This window comes from Phragmites australis, chromosome 15 (genome assembly GCF_958298935.1).
Source record: "Phragmites australis chromosome 15, lpPhrAust1.1, whole genome shotgun sequence".
Classification (NCBI taxonomy): Eukaryota; Viridiplantae; Streptophyta; class Magnoliopsida; order Poales; family Poaceae; genus Phragmites; species Phragmites australis.
In genome coordinates this window covers 15809346-15823983 of record NC_084935.1, presented here as the reverse complement: position 1 = coordinate 15823983, position 14638 = coordinate 15809346, and the positions used below count along the sequence as shown (strand labels likewise).

At 43.5% G+C, this 14638-nt stretch overlaps 1 long non-coding RNA gene across 1 annotated transcript; it reads left to right on the top strand.

The window, feature by feature from the left end:
* The first annotated feature begins 489 nt into the window (after positions 1–489).
* On the top strand, positions 490–3420 carry LOC133892954 (uncharacterized). The gene is made up of 4 exons (XR_009904421.1): positions 490–2176; positions 2349–2404; positions 2720–3032; positions 3141–3420. It is a non-coding gene; the product is annotated as an uncharacterized LOC133892954 (long non-coding RNA).
* The last annotated feature ends 11218 nt before the right edge of the window (positions 3421–14638 follow it).

Genomic DNA, 14638 nt, shown 5'->3' with positions numbered 1-14638 from the left:
GCTCGGGGACATGGATCAATCGGGGGTGCTCGAGGAAGGGGGCGGTCAGTGGTAGAGACGGTGATGGCAGCCGCGGCCTCCTCAGTGGTGGAGACGGCAGCCTCAGCCTCCATGGTGACGAGCTGACGGTGACATGAGAGGAGAGAATGAGAGGCTGGAGAACAGAAAGAGTAAGGGTCCTCGTGGACTACTAAGAAAAGCAAAACTAAGGTTAGATCTATGCGCTAGGTTGGAAAGTTTTAGACCAACAGTGTTTAATGAAGGTATCTAATGAATGTATCTATGATACCTATGGATAAATTATAAAATTAGTACTTAACCCACTACTTCACAAATACCTAACACACTATACTGTAGATAAAAATTCAAACACACGCCCGCATCTATCGAACACACTACCTACGGGTACCGTACATGCAGGAAGAATGGTCATCCCAAGTGGTAGAAGTTTACTAGCACCCGCATCGCTCCCGCTGGCACGCTCGCATCTTCTCACAAAGTATCTCGTGCCCGTGTCCGCCGCTCGTCAATCCTATAGCCTCAACGCCATGCCAGGAAATGCAGCTGCCGCCGGCGAATCCCCTCGTCCTCTCCCAGCTGCTGTGGTAGCTCTCGCGCACGGCCCAACATCCACTCTTGCTACCCATGCCAAACACACCTTTACTCGTGATCTCCGCTGCCGCCGCCATCCTCGCCCTCGCGCACGGCCCAACATCCACTCTTGCTGGGGACGAGTGAGCCATGGCTCCTTCCTCCCCTCCGTGATTCCATCGAGACGCGCCCGCGCTGCAGCAGTTCGCACGTGACTGACGAGAGGAGGATAGAAGCCGCCGCGCACTCCCCAACTACCATATTGTTCCTCAATCCGCAGCAGCAATTGTTCCTCGTCGAGTTCAGGAAGATGTGCCGAAGGTTCGAGGACAAGTTCATGGAGAGGTTTGATAACATGGAGACGAGGTTGGGTGCCGGGGCGGACAGGCCCCTGGGTGTCCTCAGCTCTGGGTAGCTTCCCATGGAGGCGGCTATGAGTGGAGAGCACGCCATGCCATGGAGGCGATTGACGGCGACGCCATTCCGAGTTCGTCGCCGACGTTGCTGCGACCTCCTGCGGCTTCCATCTTCGCTAAGGAGTCCATCCACTGCATCATCCTGAAGCCGATTGGAAACATCTCCAAGGCTGCCTCACATACACGCTCGACCACCACGGTGCTTGACATCGACATCATCTTCCAATTGCCAACTTGGGCGCTGACCTCACATCGGCACATGAGCTCAGCGGCGTGGATACGGTGGCCCTGTGGCAGACGCCGGTGAAGAAGGTCGAGCAGTAGCCATGGTCTCCACCTATGCAATTGAAGGTGATGCATGATGGGGCTGATCTAAGACCCACGCTGTGGCCGTCTTTCACCACGGTTGATGGCGGTTCTGCAAGCTGGTATTTTAGTTGGCTCTGAAGCCCCCATGACCGCCTCCAGCTTGACGAAAAATCAGGCACTTGAAAAGTCATATGCTTGCTCGGGGCTGTTGGCATACTGGTTTTCTCTCCGAGCAGGTGGAGGTGTGCTTGATGGTTACTAATGATAACGGCCACAATGAAGTTTTCTTTACCGGGCAGACAAGTTGGATATCAAGAGCAATACAAGTAAATATCATGCTGTTAACAGCAGTTTATCAGTTCTGTGGCTATGGGACCTGTTGTCTTACAGCATGCTGAAGGAAACAGTTGTAGTTCAGATTTGCCTGATTCACACACAATCGAGCAAGGTGTGCTGTTGTTTGTTTGAGGGTCTATTCTTACTGATTGTTGAGTCAGTGCAATGCAAGATTGGCAAGGCAATGGTAATTGCAAGACTGAGAGAAACTGTTTTCCTGAGTGAGAGTATTTGGCAATGCAAGAGTGGGTTGCAGGTAACACTTCTGAAATTGATGCTACTGTGTGGAAATTGCAGAGTTAAAGATCATAAGTGGTTCAGGCAGCTGGACAAGCTACAAAATAAAAAACAATTGCTTGCTCAAATGCACATGTCATCTCTGAACACAGTGATATTGCCAAATTGGTTTGATTGCAGACTTTTTTTAAAACTGCTGGAATCTAAGCTGTTCCTCTATTCAGTTCAGTCAAGTGCTGCAGTCACAATGTTTCAGATGCCGAAATTTCATGAGGCAGCGTAATACAGTAAGTTTCAAGCTACATATGTATTTTTTTTTATCTTTTTGCTCAATTGTATGGGATTTTTAATTTGATATAAAAGACCACCTTCTAATGATTTATTGAATCCTGCCATGTTGCTGAATCTAGATTAGTTTTTTGAGTGGCTCAGTCATGCTGTAGGCTTATCATTTTCCAGTGATGTCCAAGTACTGTTGGGAAGAAGATGAGGCCGCCAAGAAGCGTATGGTACAGGTGCGTGCACAACCTCTGATCCTGCTTAACCCCTCTCAAATATGCCGACTTGATTCTAATCAATCAACTCGTACAGATTGATCAGGGTCTCTTTGCTTTTCTCCTCTGTGATCTCAGATGTGACATATGGAATGTTTTTCTTGTCAAATTGTTGTGCCCTGCAATCCAAATTATTTCTATGGTTAGCCTGCTTCTTAGTCTGTACCAGTAATGTCGTTTAAAAATGTACAGTTTTACACAGTTCTGTCCAATGTACAAAGTGTGAGTATTGTCACATGCCAGCCCCCTGATTCATCTTGCTGTTACAAATTACAGGTGTTCTGTCCCGACCATCTGGTGTTTGTTTAATGATGAAGGCATTTGCAGTTTATCATCACAAAAAAGTTCCTGTTGGATTAATCAAGCATGACCACTGCTTGGCTGGACAGAAACAGAACTTATCTGAAAACGGCACCAAATAGTTATCAGTCAACGTGGAAGAAGTGATTAGTCAGAGCTCACCTTTACATTTTTTTAGTGGCTGTCATTTACTAACTATGCATTTGATTTTCAGAGTTTACTTCGTTTTATCTGTGAGTTTAGTTCCGAACCAAAGATTTTTGTAGTATAGTCATCAAAAGTTCTCAAGGTTAGTCACTTGTAAGCAATTCTGTTATCATGTTTCAGTTCGTTTTGGGCACTGTTTACTTCATGACAAGCTGTTTCTAATCATTGTTCATGATCTGACAAAATGCAGGTTCTGATGAAGAAAAAGGGGAATCTCCCTTGCATCTGATGGAGAAACGGCAAAAGATCCATGTGGGGCAGCCAATTCATTGGAAATTGTAGCAAGAGGGTTGGGTTGTTATGGGCAGGAGATCAAGGCTTGTCATTTAATTAGGAGATAAATTTGGTAGAATTTGGATTTGATTTGAATTAGGAGATAGAGATTGATTAGTTTCCAATTCAGCTAGAGGTAAATTAGGGAAGTTAGAGTTTGGAGTCGATTTAGGATTGTAATTTTTCCTCTCTATATAAGGGGACAACTATATGTTATTGTAATCAAACAAAAGAAAAATTAATCTAAGTCTCTTCTAATATTCTAAGTCTATATAAGCTAACGAAGTTGGATCGCGTCGACATCGTGAAAGCAATGCTGTGCGACATAGATTAGCAAAACCGGGTGCAGCATATTGCGATCATGAGATTGGAGGCTAGTTGGGACTCCTCTTCAATGTCAAGCTTGTCTAAGGCGTCAACTATACATCAGCTCAGCATCCATGTTGGCTTGTACAGTAGTCACTGCGTTGCCTCAATATGTGGCAGTGGTGGCAGAGGTGCGCATGGCATGACAAACATCATTGCTATTACTGTACCTTTGTCTGACATGGACAATGTTTCCTCCTCAAGCGGCGTTGGCATGACAGCTTTATAGATCGATGTTCTGCGACGACGGCGTTGTTGCATGGAGAAGCGGGTGCGTTTGCTCTAGTTGCAGTGGTCCTGGTGTAAAACCGGGTGGTGACATCCAAGAAGGGCTACAAGCAGGTTGGGGTGGTGCGCTCCTCCCTTAACCTTGCCACTGTGGCATCTTGCAAGGAGGCATGCAAGCTGGCATTGATCGGGGAGCTACGACGGTGTTTACACACACGCAGTACAAGGATAGTCAACTTCTTGGGGTGAGGCGGTGCCATTCGGGATCCTCTTCGATGTGGTTGAAGTGTGGTGTGGCTCACCGGCACATCTGCTTGTTCGTTCGATCGTGGGCGCAGATGGAGTCGGTGCACGATGAAGTTCGGTCATTGTGTGTATGTGCAGAGAGGACTGCGCAACTTAGCAGAAGCCACTCGTTGGCGTCTAGGTGTGAGGCTACACATAGGGGCGTTTGGTTGCTCGCATGCTTAAGTTTGGCTTGTATTTGTGAGCTAGGCTCATCTCAGCCAAGCTGAGTACATATAGTAGCAATTTATTTGGTTGCCTATATCTATTTAGCCTAACTGAGAAGGGATGATGTTTATTTGCTCGCACGAAGATATATTGCATGAGAAAAAATGTACAAGTTAGTGTTATTATGATATTTATTTTATATCATTGTACTGTTATAGTCATTAGTTTATCTTATTAAGCCTTAATATTCTTTAAAATACATTAATATCACTTGATACACACTAATCACATACTAATAACATCATTAGTTGGGCACTATGCTGCATCCAACGAGCCTAGCTCTGTAGAAACGCATTTCATCCCATATCTGCAAAGCCAGGTTGAGTGCATGCATTTTCATCCCAAGAGCCAGGCTTAGGGTGACATGCAAGCAATCAAACACCTGTTGTTTGCATCCCATGGGTCAGACTGAGCTATATACAGGCAACCAAACGCATCCAAAGTCAACAAGGTTGCCAAAGAATATCGCCATGGCTGTCACCATAGCTGGAGGACGAACTGTCTCGCAATGAGAGAGGAGATGTTATGGGTAAGGGATCAATGCTTGCTATTTAATTAGAAGATAAGTTTGGTAGATGTTGGATTTGATTTGGATTAGGAGGTAAAGTTGATTAGTTTTCAATTTAATTAGAGATAAATTAGAAAAAATAGGATTTGAAACCGATTTAGGATTGTAATTTCCCCTCTATATAAAGGGGCAACCATATATCATGGTAATCAAACAAATAAGAATTAATCTAGATCTTTCTAATCTATAGTCTAGTCCTTTCTCTTATATCCTATCAATGAATATTTATCTCCATTATAATCCTATGATCATACCATGGGTGAATGTGACCATCGACGGTGCTTTTGTCGAGCCAACATGGGCAGCTGTGCGAGAGCAGAAGTGGAAGCACCAGCTTATGTGGAAGGGCTGGGAATGTGTTGATGGCAAATTATATCCCCGATTCCCCGCGGGGAATTCCCCTATTAGGGGACGGGGATTGGGAGATTTCGTCACCCGTGGGGATATAAATGGTACAAATTATATCCCCGTCGGGTCTAGCGGGGACAGGTATGGGGAAGCATTTCTCGTCCCCGTTTTCCCGCGGGGACCCGTTTCGGCCCAGCGGTGGTGGCCCAAGCGTGCGCGACCGGCCCAGGTGGGCGCTAGCGCGCAGCCCAGCTAGGCCCAGTGGGTAGCCTCGGTCCAGGTGGGCGGGGCGGGTTCCCTGTCGGGTCTCCATTCCCTGCGCGGGGACGGGGATGGGGAGAAAATAGTCCCCGCGAGCGGGGGTGGGGACGGAGACGGGGAATTTTCCTTCATGCGGGGACGGGGATGGGGAGCCATTCCCGACGGGGAATTCCCCATTGACATCCCTACCAATACTCATAAGTGAAAATGAAAAAAAAACAATATATATTGCCGAATTTATTAAAATAGATAATATACTGGTGCATTAAAAATCTAACATTTTTATTCGGCACATTAAATATTAAAAACCAAATTTTGGAATCTCAAAAACCAAAAACCGGTCGGCCCCACTTTTTTGGGTAACTGAGCTGTCGAATACGGTGAACAATACCGTATTCGGCATCTCAGCTACCGAAAGCTGCAGGCCCTCGTGCCGTCACGTCGCTGCCGAAAGCCGCTGTCGTCTTGTCACTGCTCAGTCACATCGCATCGTCCGGTTTTGATGTTGTGTGTCCGCGTGCTGCTATTTTTTTTTTGCTTTCGGTGCGTCGCGTGGTGGTCGTACATGCTATAAAACGAGGAGAGCAGCAACGCAGCACAAAGAGAGGAGAGCAGCGGCAGCACAAAGCGAGAAGAGCAGCAACATAGCGAGGTGAGGAGAGAAGCAACAACATGAGGCTAGAACCGAGAGGAGCAGCATCAGTGCGAGGTGAGGAGCGAGGAGAGGAGCAGCATCAGCGTGAGGAGAGGAGCTCTAGCGCTTGTTGAACAGTTTGAGAATGTTACCTCTGGTTACAGTAAGTACTTAAATTATGTATGTAATTAATACTTATATTAGTAATAGTAATTAGAGTAAGTAGATTATTTAATCCATTCAATTATATTTGTTAAATTATATTAAGTTGATAAAATAGAGTATTTAGATTATTTGAATAGTTTGATTATATGAATTTCATTAATTAGTGTAATTAGATTATGTACCTTGTTTAAAAATATGAAATTCATTAATCAATGTAATTAGATTATTCCCATGGTATAATTGTATGCATGTCATTAACTAGTATAATCAGATTTTTTACATAATTTAATCAGAATTATTAGAGTTATTTGATTAATCTTATTAATTAGTTTAATTGTATTTATTTGATTAATTAACTTAATCACTTAAATTAAGTAGAGTAACATTATTAATTAGATTATTTAAATAGGGTGAGTACCGTTACTTATTATTTATCAAGGGCGTAATTAGTTGTGTACGGTATAAACATTTGAGTAGTTATTTTATTACATGTACATTTATTTAGCAGATACGATATGACTTTTCATATTTATTTTGGAGAACGTCATGTTGTTTTGCACGGGAGGCTCATAACAATTCATAGCTGCAAGCACATAGAGAGTTCGGTTGATATACCTATTGAACTACATGATCTGAAATCACATGTTATGAGCATTTTGCGTGTGAACCAGTAGTCCCATACTATTATTCTAGAGGGTGTGCGACCACGACTTGTTCCAAATAGCTCGGTCATTGTCCATACGTTATTCGAGATGAGTAGAAACAACACATGGGCTTTGTACTCACGTAAGGTATTGGAAGAGAACTTTGATATGAGGGTGTACGTAAATATAGTGCTACGACTTATGTAAGGTGATGTAGTGACCACTATGGAAGGATCAGGCCAGCAGGTGATGCAGGAAGAGGATGGAGGGTAGTCGGGGAGGGCAGTTCCTGTAGAGAGAGAGCTAGAGTGCACCCTTTTGAGATAGATATAGGATGCATAGATGATGAAGCCGGTGGTAGCGGGGATGAAGAAGCTACTGACAACGATGACTCGGTGCTGACGATCTATTACTTTCATTCTATTGGGCTGCTGGATTGTGTCATCGTTGAGTATAACACCTTATCTAACTGGAAATACTAGAATAGCAACATCCAGATCGGACAACAGTTTTATAACAGGGGATAGGTTATCCACTTTATTAGCAACTATGCCGTCATAACAAGAAGGGAGCACAAGTGCGTCCAGTATAACCCTACAGAGTATGAGATCAGGTGTATCAAGCAACCAAATTGTCCTTACTTCGTACGAGTCATAAGCCAAAATATGAGAACTATTTTATGATCTGTAGACACACCCATATACATGCAGCGAAGAGGCTATTAGGAATGTGAGCCACAACGTTGATGCGAGGTTCATAGCCTAACTCCTCATCACCCTTATTGGCACGAACATTTGTTTATCGCCAAAATCGATTATAGGGAGGTGCAGACTGAGACAAGTATGCTGATCAATTATCACACCGTATGGCGAGCGAAGCAGAAGGCGTTGAAGATGCTATTTGGATGCTTTGAAGAGTCTTACAACTAGGCTCCGAGGCTATTGCAGATGATTTCCATAATGAATCCAGGGACTCAGTGGCCCATGGCGGATGAACCGATCAAGCTAGAGGATGGGTCATACAACATCACTGATTGATACCTCATAAGGTTATTCTGGTCCTTTGAATAATGCATTGAAGCTTTCAGACATTGCAGACTGGTTGTATGGGTGGATGGCACATTTCTGAGCGACAAGGATCATGGTACCTTTATGACAGCGATGGTGGCAGATGCAAATAATCAGATTATTCCTGTCGTCTTTGCAATAGTTGAGAGTGAGAACAATGATAGTTGGCTGTGGTTCCTCACCTTGGTGAGGACACGTATCGTGGGCAATAGGGAACAAGTTTGCATCATCTAAGACCGCAACAAGGGCCTTCTGCATGCGTTGCACGTGCCGCACGATAGCACAAACTACTCCATTGCATGGCCAGATATGGAGAGAAGATGGTGCATACGACATTTGGGAGCGAACCTGTACACAAGGTACCGAATCAAGTCTCTTGTAAAGAGATTCAAAAAGTTGTGTCTGCAGAACCATCAGACGAATTTCAACGAGATATGGAGATAGTTAAATGAGATCACTCACAAGATGATGGCAGAGTAGCAATCACATGAGGAAAATCTGTGAACACAAATGGTTGGGGGCCAAACTATCGTTAGCCATTCGTATGCTATGTTTAGCCATTGGATAGCGGGGAAACCGACGGAGCGTTAGGCCCTAATCCATGACACTCATGGTGCCAGGTTAGCACATAGAATTTTAATGATTGTATTTTACCCTTTCTTATGCAAATAGGCATTCTAAAATTATTGTATCCCTTGTTACGTATACCATCGTGACAATGAACATAGCGGAGGTGTTCAACAATATCCTAAAGGGAGTATGGGCCCTCCTGTTGTGTGCCATCATTGAGCTCACATTCTATAGAACGGTTGACTACTTTCGAGACCGTGGTAATACTGCTATGAAGTTGTCACACCCAGTTTTAACGGCCAAAACCAGATGCGGCTTATATGTGCCCAGGATGTTCAACACACATAAGGACGTCACAGGTGAAGTAACAAAAGTAATACTTTTATTAAATAAACGTTAAACTCTTACAGCAATTGACATATATTGTCTTCTATGAAGATATCTGCAGCGGAACAGAAGCACTGGTGCCCAACAACACCGCATGCAACTGACTGGGAGACACGCGCCTAGAACGTCACAACCTCGTCTTGATAGTCTTCAACATCGTCACTCACTGAGCAACAACATACATATCACATGGTGTAGGGAAAATAACAAGTGTGAGCACATAACGCGCTCAGCAAGTGTGGAAAAAATAATGATATGCAGGCTTATATCAAGAGCAGGCTTCTAGTGAGCTTTTTTGTAAGTACCTTACTTCTTAGTTACATCCAATGTATAACTAGTCTTTGCATGGTCCTGTATATGATCCAACTTCATGACAGTGTGCACAGGTGCTTTAGAAGCCTCAATCCCCTCACTTGTATCATTCATCACCATCTCCATACACTCACTATCAACCCACAGCATGGTATTGTGCAACTCCTTAACACTCTGCGTGCCTTGCACCAAGAGCGGCACTTGCACCCCACCACCCCAGGGTTGGTCTGTTCATCCCAACTACCGACATCAGCATCAACATCCCTAGCCTTCTCCCCAGAACAATTCTCCTCCACTGATTTCGCTACCTCCTGCGCAGCCACCTCCTCTTCCTCCACCATATCTGCACAAGACTTTTGCACCACATGGGATTTGTCAGAAGGCTGGGACATTAATGTTGCCCGGAACCACCTCCTTCCTCCAAGAAAATCTGCTAGAGTTTTGTCTTTTCGCATCTTAGAAGTGATTCCCTGTCTAGGTTTGGTGTGCCTACTCCCCGACATACCACCGCCCTAAATCTTACCCTTCCTTTTTCTCCTGAAAACAACGCTAGTCAGGAAAGACATGGAGCCAATTACCATACGACTTGTCCCTCATATGTCATCCAGTACTAGTACATTCACGATCAACATGGCCAAGAATACCACACAAGTGACAAAAATTATGAAGGAATTCATACTCCATCCTACACCAAATCTTCTCTTCGATCTATTCCTTCTTCACAATCATGGTGACCCCTCTCATCAGCGGCTTCTAGATATCGATATGCGCCTTGATGTGTTGGAATCTGCCAGCAGTCGAGCCATTTTCTTTTGTATCCACCTCCAAGAATTCTCCTAGATGTCGCCCAATTCCTTCTCCAGTTTCCTCTATCATCATGCCCAAAGGAAGGTTATGCACATGAACCCATACTTGAGTGTGTGTAAATTGATGATCTTCTCGGCGACGAGTTCCATTGATGGGAACGACCACCAAGAGATCCCCTCTTAACTCCCATGGACATCCACAATTGCTCTCTTCCATCCCCAGGTTGATTGAACATGAACAAGAATAGATTATCCCCCATGTCCCAGCATTTGATGCCCTTATTAGGGCACCAGATAGGACCTAACGCCTGGGTAAGTCCATCCGCATAACCTTGTTTCTTGGAAAAAAGATGGCCAACTGCCTGCTTCAGCGTTCCTATTGATTCTTCCTTCCTCCATGATCCCAGAATACCAGATCGCTCTGATTCTGACAACTGCAGCCGCCTTATCAAACCATCAAGATCATCGCTGCCCTGCCGATCCTAAGATCCGCTCGAACTCCCTGAATTCACCATCCCTTCTCCAGACATCGCAACGAGCGATTAGGGAAACCACAACATTGGAGAAAAAGAAGAATCCCTAGAACTACCAGTTTCGTGGAAATAAATGGTGGAAAATTGTCACGCCCTAACTTCTTAATCACGCAATTAAGCATAATCATGCTTTTTAAGCATTATGTTTAATTTTTGCGTAATTAAAATTCGGAATGTTAATGCATTCGTATGAGATCATTTGGATGAGAGAAAGAAATATGGGAAGGAAAAGAATTGAATTCGCAGCGAAAATGGACACCTTTCACTTACATGTGGGGCCCACATGTGGCCCCACCTTCCAACCACCCCAAAGGGGCAACCCACCTACTCTCTCTCTCTCTCTCTCTCTCTCTCTCTCTCTCTCCCACCTGCTCCCCTCACTCCCACACGTGCAGCACCAGCTGCAGCCCCCCTCCCCATCAAGCTCTCACTCCCTCTCTCCATTTCTTCTCAAATCCGAGCTCAAGTGAAGGATTGGAGGTATGCATGTGGTACCATTGCAATCACGAGCTCGTAAGCTATCCATCCATCCAATTCATTTTCGAATTCCCGGAGGATTTGAGTCGTTCTTGGCTCATTTTGGTGTTTATGGTTAAAACGAGAAGAACACCGAAATTCTTCAGTTTCCCTCCATTTCCTCCACTTCCCGGCAGTCACCCAACTCCACAAACATCTTGAGTAAGTCTCTTAGGCTCCCCATGGCAAAAATTCATGATTTGGTTGATCGATTTCGAGTTTTAGCAAAGTTCATGAGTTTTTGAGGTTTTGGACCAAAATAAGGATTTAGATGAGATTTGATTTAGGAATTGAGTTGCTAGGTGGTTAGTTGAGTTCTAGACTCTCTAAACTCTCCCAAACATATCTCCCTTTGAAGTGAAAAAGATCGCAAATCGATTTGGCAAGGTTTCCCCTCAAATAGGAGCAGTTCTAGAAAGTCCGGAACCTCTGGAAAATTGTCCGGAGGTTCCATAGTCCGGAACCTCCGCAGAAAAGTGCGTTCCGCAGAAAAGTGCGTAGGGTCCGTACTTACTATTTATCAGGCGTGTTGAGGCTTGTAAAATTCGTAATTAATTCATCCGAACTCCAAACGACGTGAGATTAGTTGCGTTAGCTTCGTATGAGTGTGAGCTATGTGTTAAAAATGTTGGAACTCCAGAAAACATTTTTGAGAATTAGTGAGTTAATTAAATGTGTTTCGGCTTGTTTAGGTCACGGTTAGTTGTTGCCATGTCCTAAAATTATGAAACCACTTTTGTTAGCCTTGTACTAACATGCTCTACACATTAAAAATACTATGAGCCATGAGATGAGTGTTTGAATTCCGTTGGTTAATGAAATACGCGCTAAGGTTTAATAAGTCATTGAAATGGTTTCAATCTTTAACATTTCGTAATTAATTGAATCTAAACCCCTTATATAGTGTATGCCCATATTTAGGTAAAGTGTGTCTAGTGTTCAAGTTGAATCAATCAACAAATCGGCGAAAAAACATTTCCTGTCAATGTCTGGAGTGTCCGGACAAAGTCCAGAGGGTCCGCACATGTCTGGAGGAGGATAGTCCGGAGTTTGCTTGAGTTGTGCAAATGTCCAGATGTTTCGCATAATTTTACAGATAGTCCGTATATGTCCGGAGGTTCCGCACTTTCAGTTACTTTTCAAATTGGTTTGAGTCCCAATTTTGTTCTAGCTCGCATGTTTGCACTTTTAACATATTTTGCGCATCCTGTGCCATGCATTGTTGCATTTCATTCATACTCATGGTATTGCACGCGTTATTCTTTTTAGAGAACGTCGAGCCGGCTTTCCAGGAGAGCGAAGGAGATTTTGGGCAGCCACCTGAATAGCAAGGCAAGCAACTAACATATTTCACCCATGTCAAATTTGAAAGTCTCAATTGATGAATATGCTTATATATGTATACATGTGTCGGGTACCCTTGATAGAACCTATGCCGATTGCATCTTTCTATCTTGGTCAATTGTTCAAGTAATTTCCTTGTAGCCTAGAGATGGTATTATGTCTAGGTACGAGTACGATATACATGCTTAGCAATGCTTAGGTCTTTTGGTAGAAGTCGAACAACGGTGTTTTCTGTTGTTCGCGAGCATATGGATTACTAATGATTACAAATACATGCAGATGGTGAGATGGTTGGTGAGTGGTGAGTATGAGACGAGATGTGGACGGTATTAGGGGTGTCGTCTGCCTCAGTGGAAGTCCAGGGGGTAGGTCGGGAGAGGAAACCCGAGCACCATAGACCGCTTGCATCGTTTAAGGCCGATCGTCGGGGTTGTTGGCTTTAGTACTTATCTTACTAACCACATGCTGATCTAATGGTAAGGCGAGCCGAATACCTTCGCAGTTGTGGCTTTGTGGACGTGAACATCGATGGTGTGAGTGGGTGGGCTTGTAAACGGTACTAGTTTGCTCCGGAAGTAGTTCTAGTATCGCCGCGCCGAGCGATGTATGCCCCACACGGTTGGGGCTGGTTGGGAAAGGTTATCACGAGTAGCCCCCTTGTGTGCACTTTGGCCAGTGGCACAAGCCGAATGATCCTCGTGTCGTGTGGGTCCAGGAGTATCCCCCTGCAGGGTGTATATACAGTTCGAACTGCCGCGCTCTCAATCATGAGCATGCTATTGTTTTATCCGTATCGGTCGTAGAGGTTTGTTGTGGATTTGTGGTTCGGGTTTGTGGTGGTGGTATGGACATGGTGGTTATGTGGGAGTGGTCAGAGTTGGTACTTGTTATACTTTTGATACACATGTTGATTACAATTACTTATGTTTAGTTGGTGATGCAGGGTAGTGTCATATATGTTGGTCAAGTTAGTTGCACACACATATGTCTAGGTTGCTTACCGCTTTAATTCACTTAACCATATTTAATCCTTGCTACCAGCTAATGCATGATCCTTGGAGTCGAGCTATGTATATGTACTCTATATTGTGTAAGACTTGCGAGTATCTTCGTACTCAGGGTGCTGCCCTTAAGTTGATGCAAGTTCGCAGGTCGACGAGGAAGAGATGGTGTTTGGCTACTTTGTGCCTGTCGATCAGGATGGTAGGTAAGAGTAGCACACTCTACTCCGAACTCAGTGTTTTGGTATGGAGCCTAAGGGCATGTGGCTCTATATCCTTTTATTGTATAGCTTTTAGTCTTTCGCTGCTTAGTTCTTTTGCTGGTTAGGAGTTGAGCAGGTTTTAGTCTCCTCCTAACTCTCTTTTGCTGTAAATTGTGATAACTTGTTTCATGCTTAATATTTTTAATATAAATATTTATTATTTGTTCTTTATTAACCTATATTGGGATGCACTATGTTGGAGGCATGTGTTCCGATCCTTGGGCACAAACACGTGCCGGGACTGTCGGAATGGTATTCGAGTTAATCGTCGAGGTTGTATTATGAATAATGATCCACCTGATGATTAATTTGAATACTGTTTAGACGGGTCCTCACAAAAATATGTAGAACAAGCCCGAAATCCTTGAACAAGAGTAGGGTAGGGACGCACTCTGAGTCGCCCAACAATAAAAAAAATTCTTTTCTTTCACACATACTCAACAATACAAAAAATCAAGAGACCTATTAAATAATTGTAAAATCTGAATACTTCATTCAAGTTTTTAAGCCCATAATTTTCTTGAAAGACATCTACAATTTGTGAGACCAAACTTACCAAATTTAAAAGAAAACTTTGACATTTTACATGTGATTTGTTGACATGGAATATCTGAATTGTTGGTTTCTTTTAAAAAATACTAAAAGAAATAAAAAAGATTCTAATATGGTCTTGTTTGTTGTATTAATCGTGAACAACATCATAGTTTAAACTTTTTTTAAATTGAATAATTGATCTGTAAGAGAAAAAAAAAATCTCATATAAAGTTTGAGAAAAAAAAGTCGAAACTAACACCTACTACCCTACAGTAATACAACACTTCACGTACAACATACGTATTAGGCCCTCTTTAGATAGATTTTTTTTAGTTTTTTCTATAGAAAAAGCTAG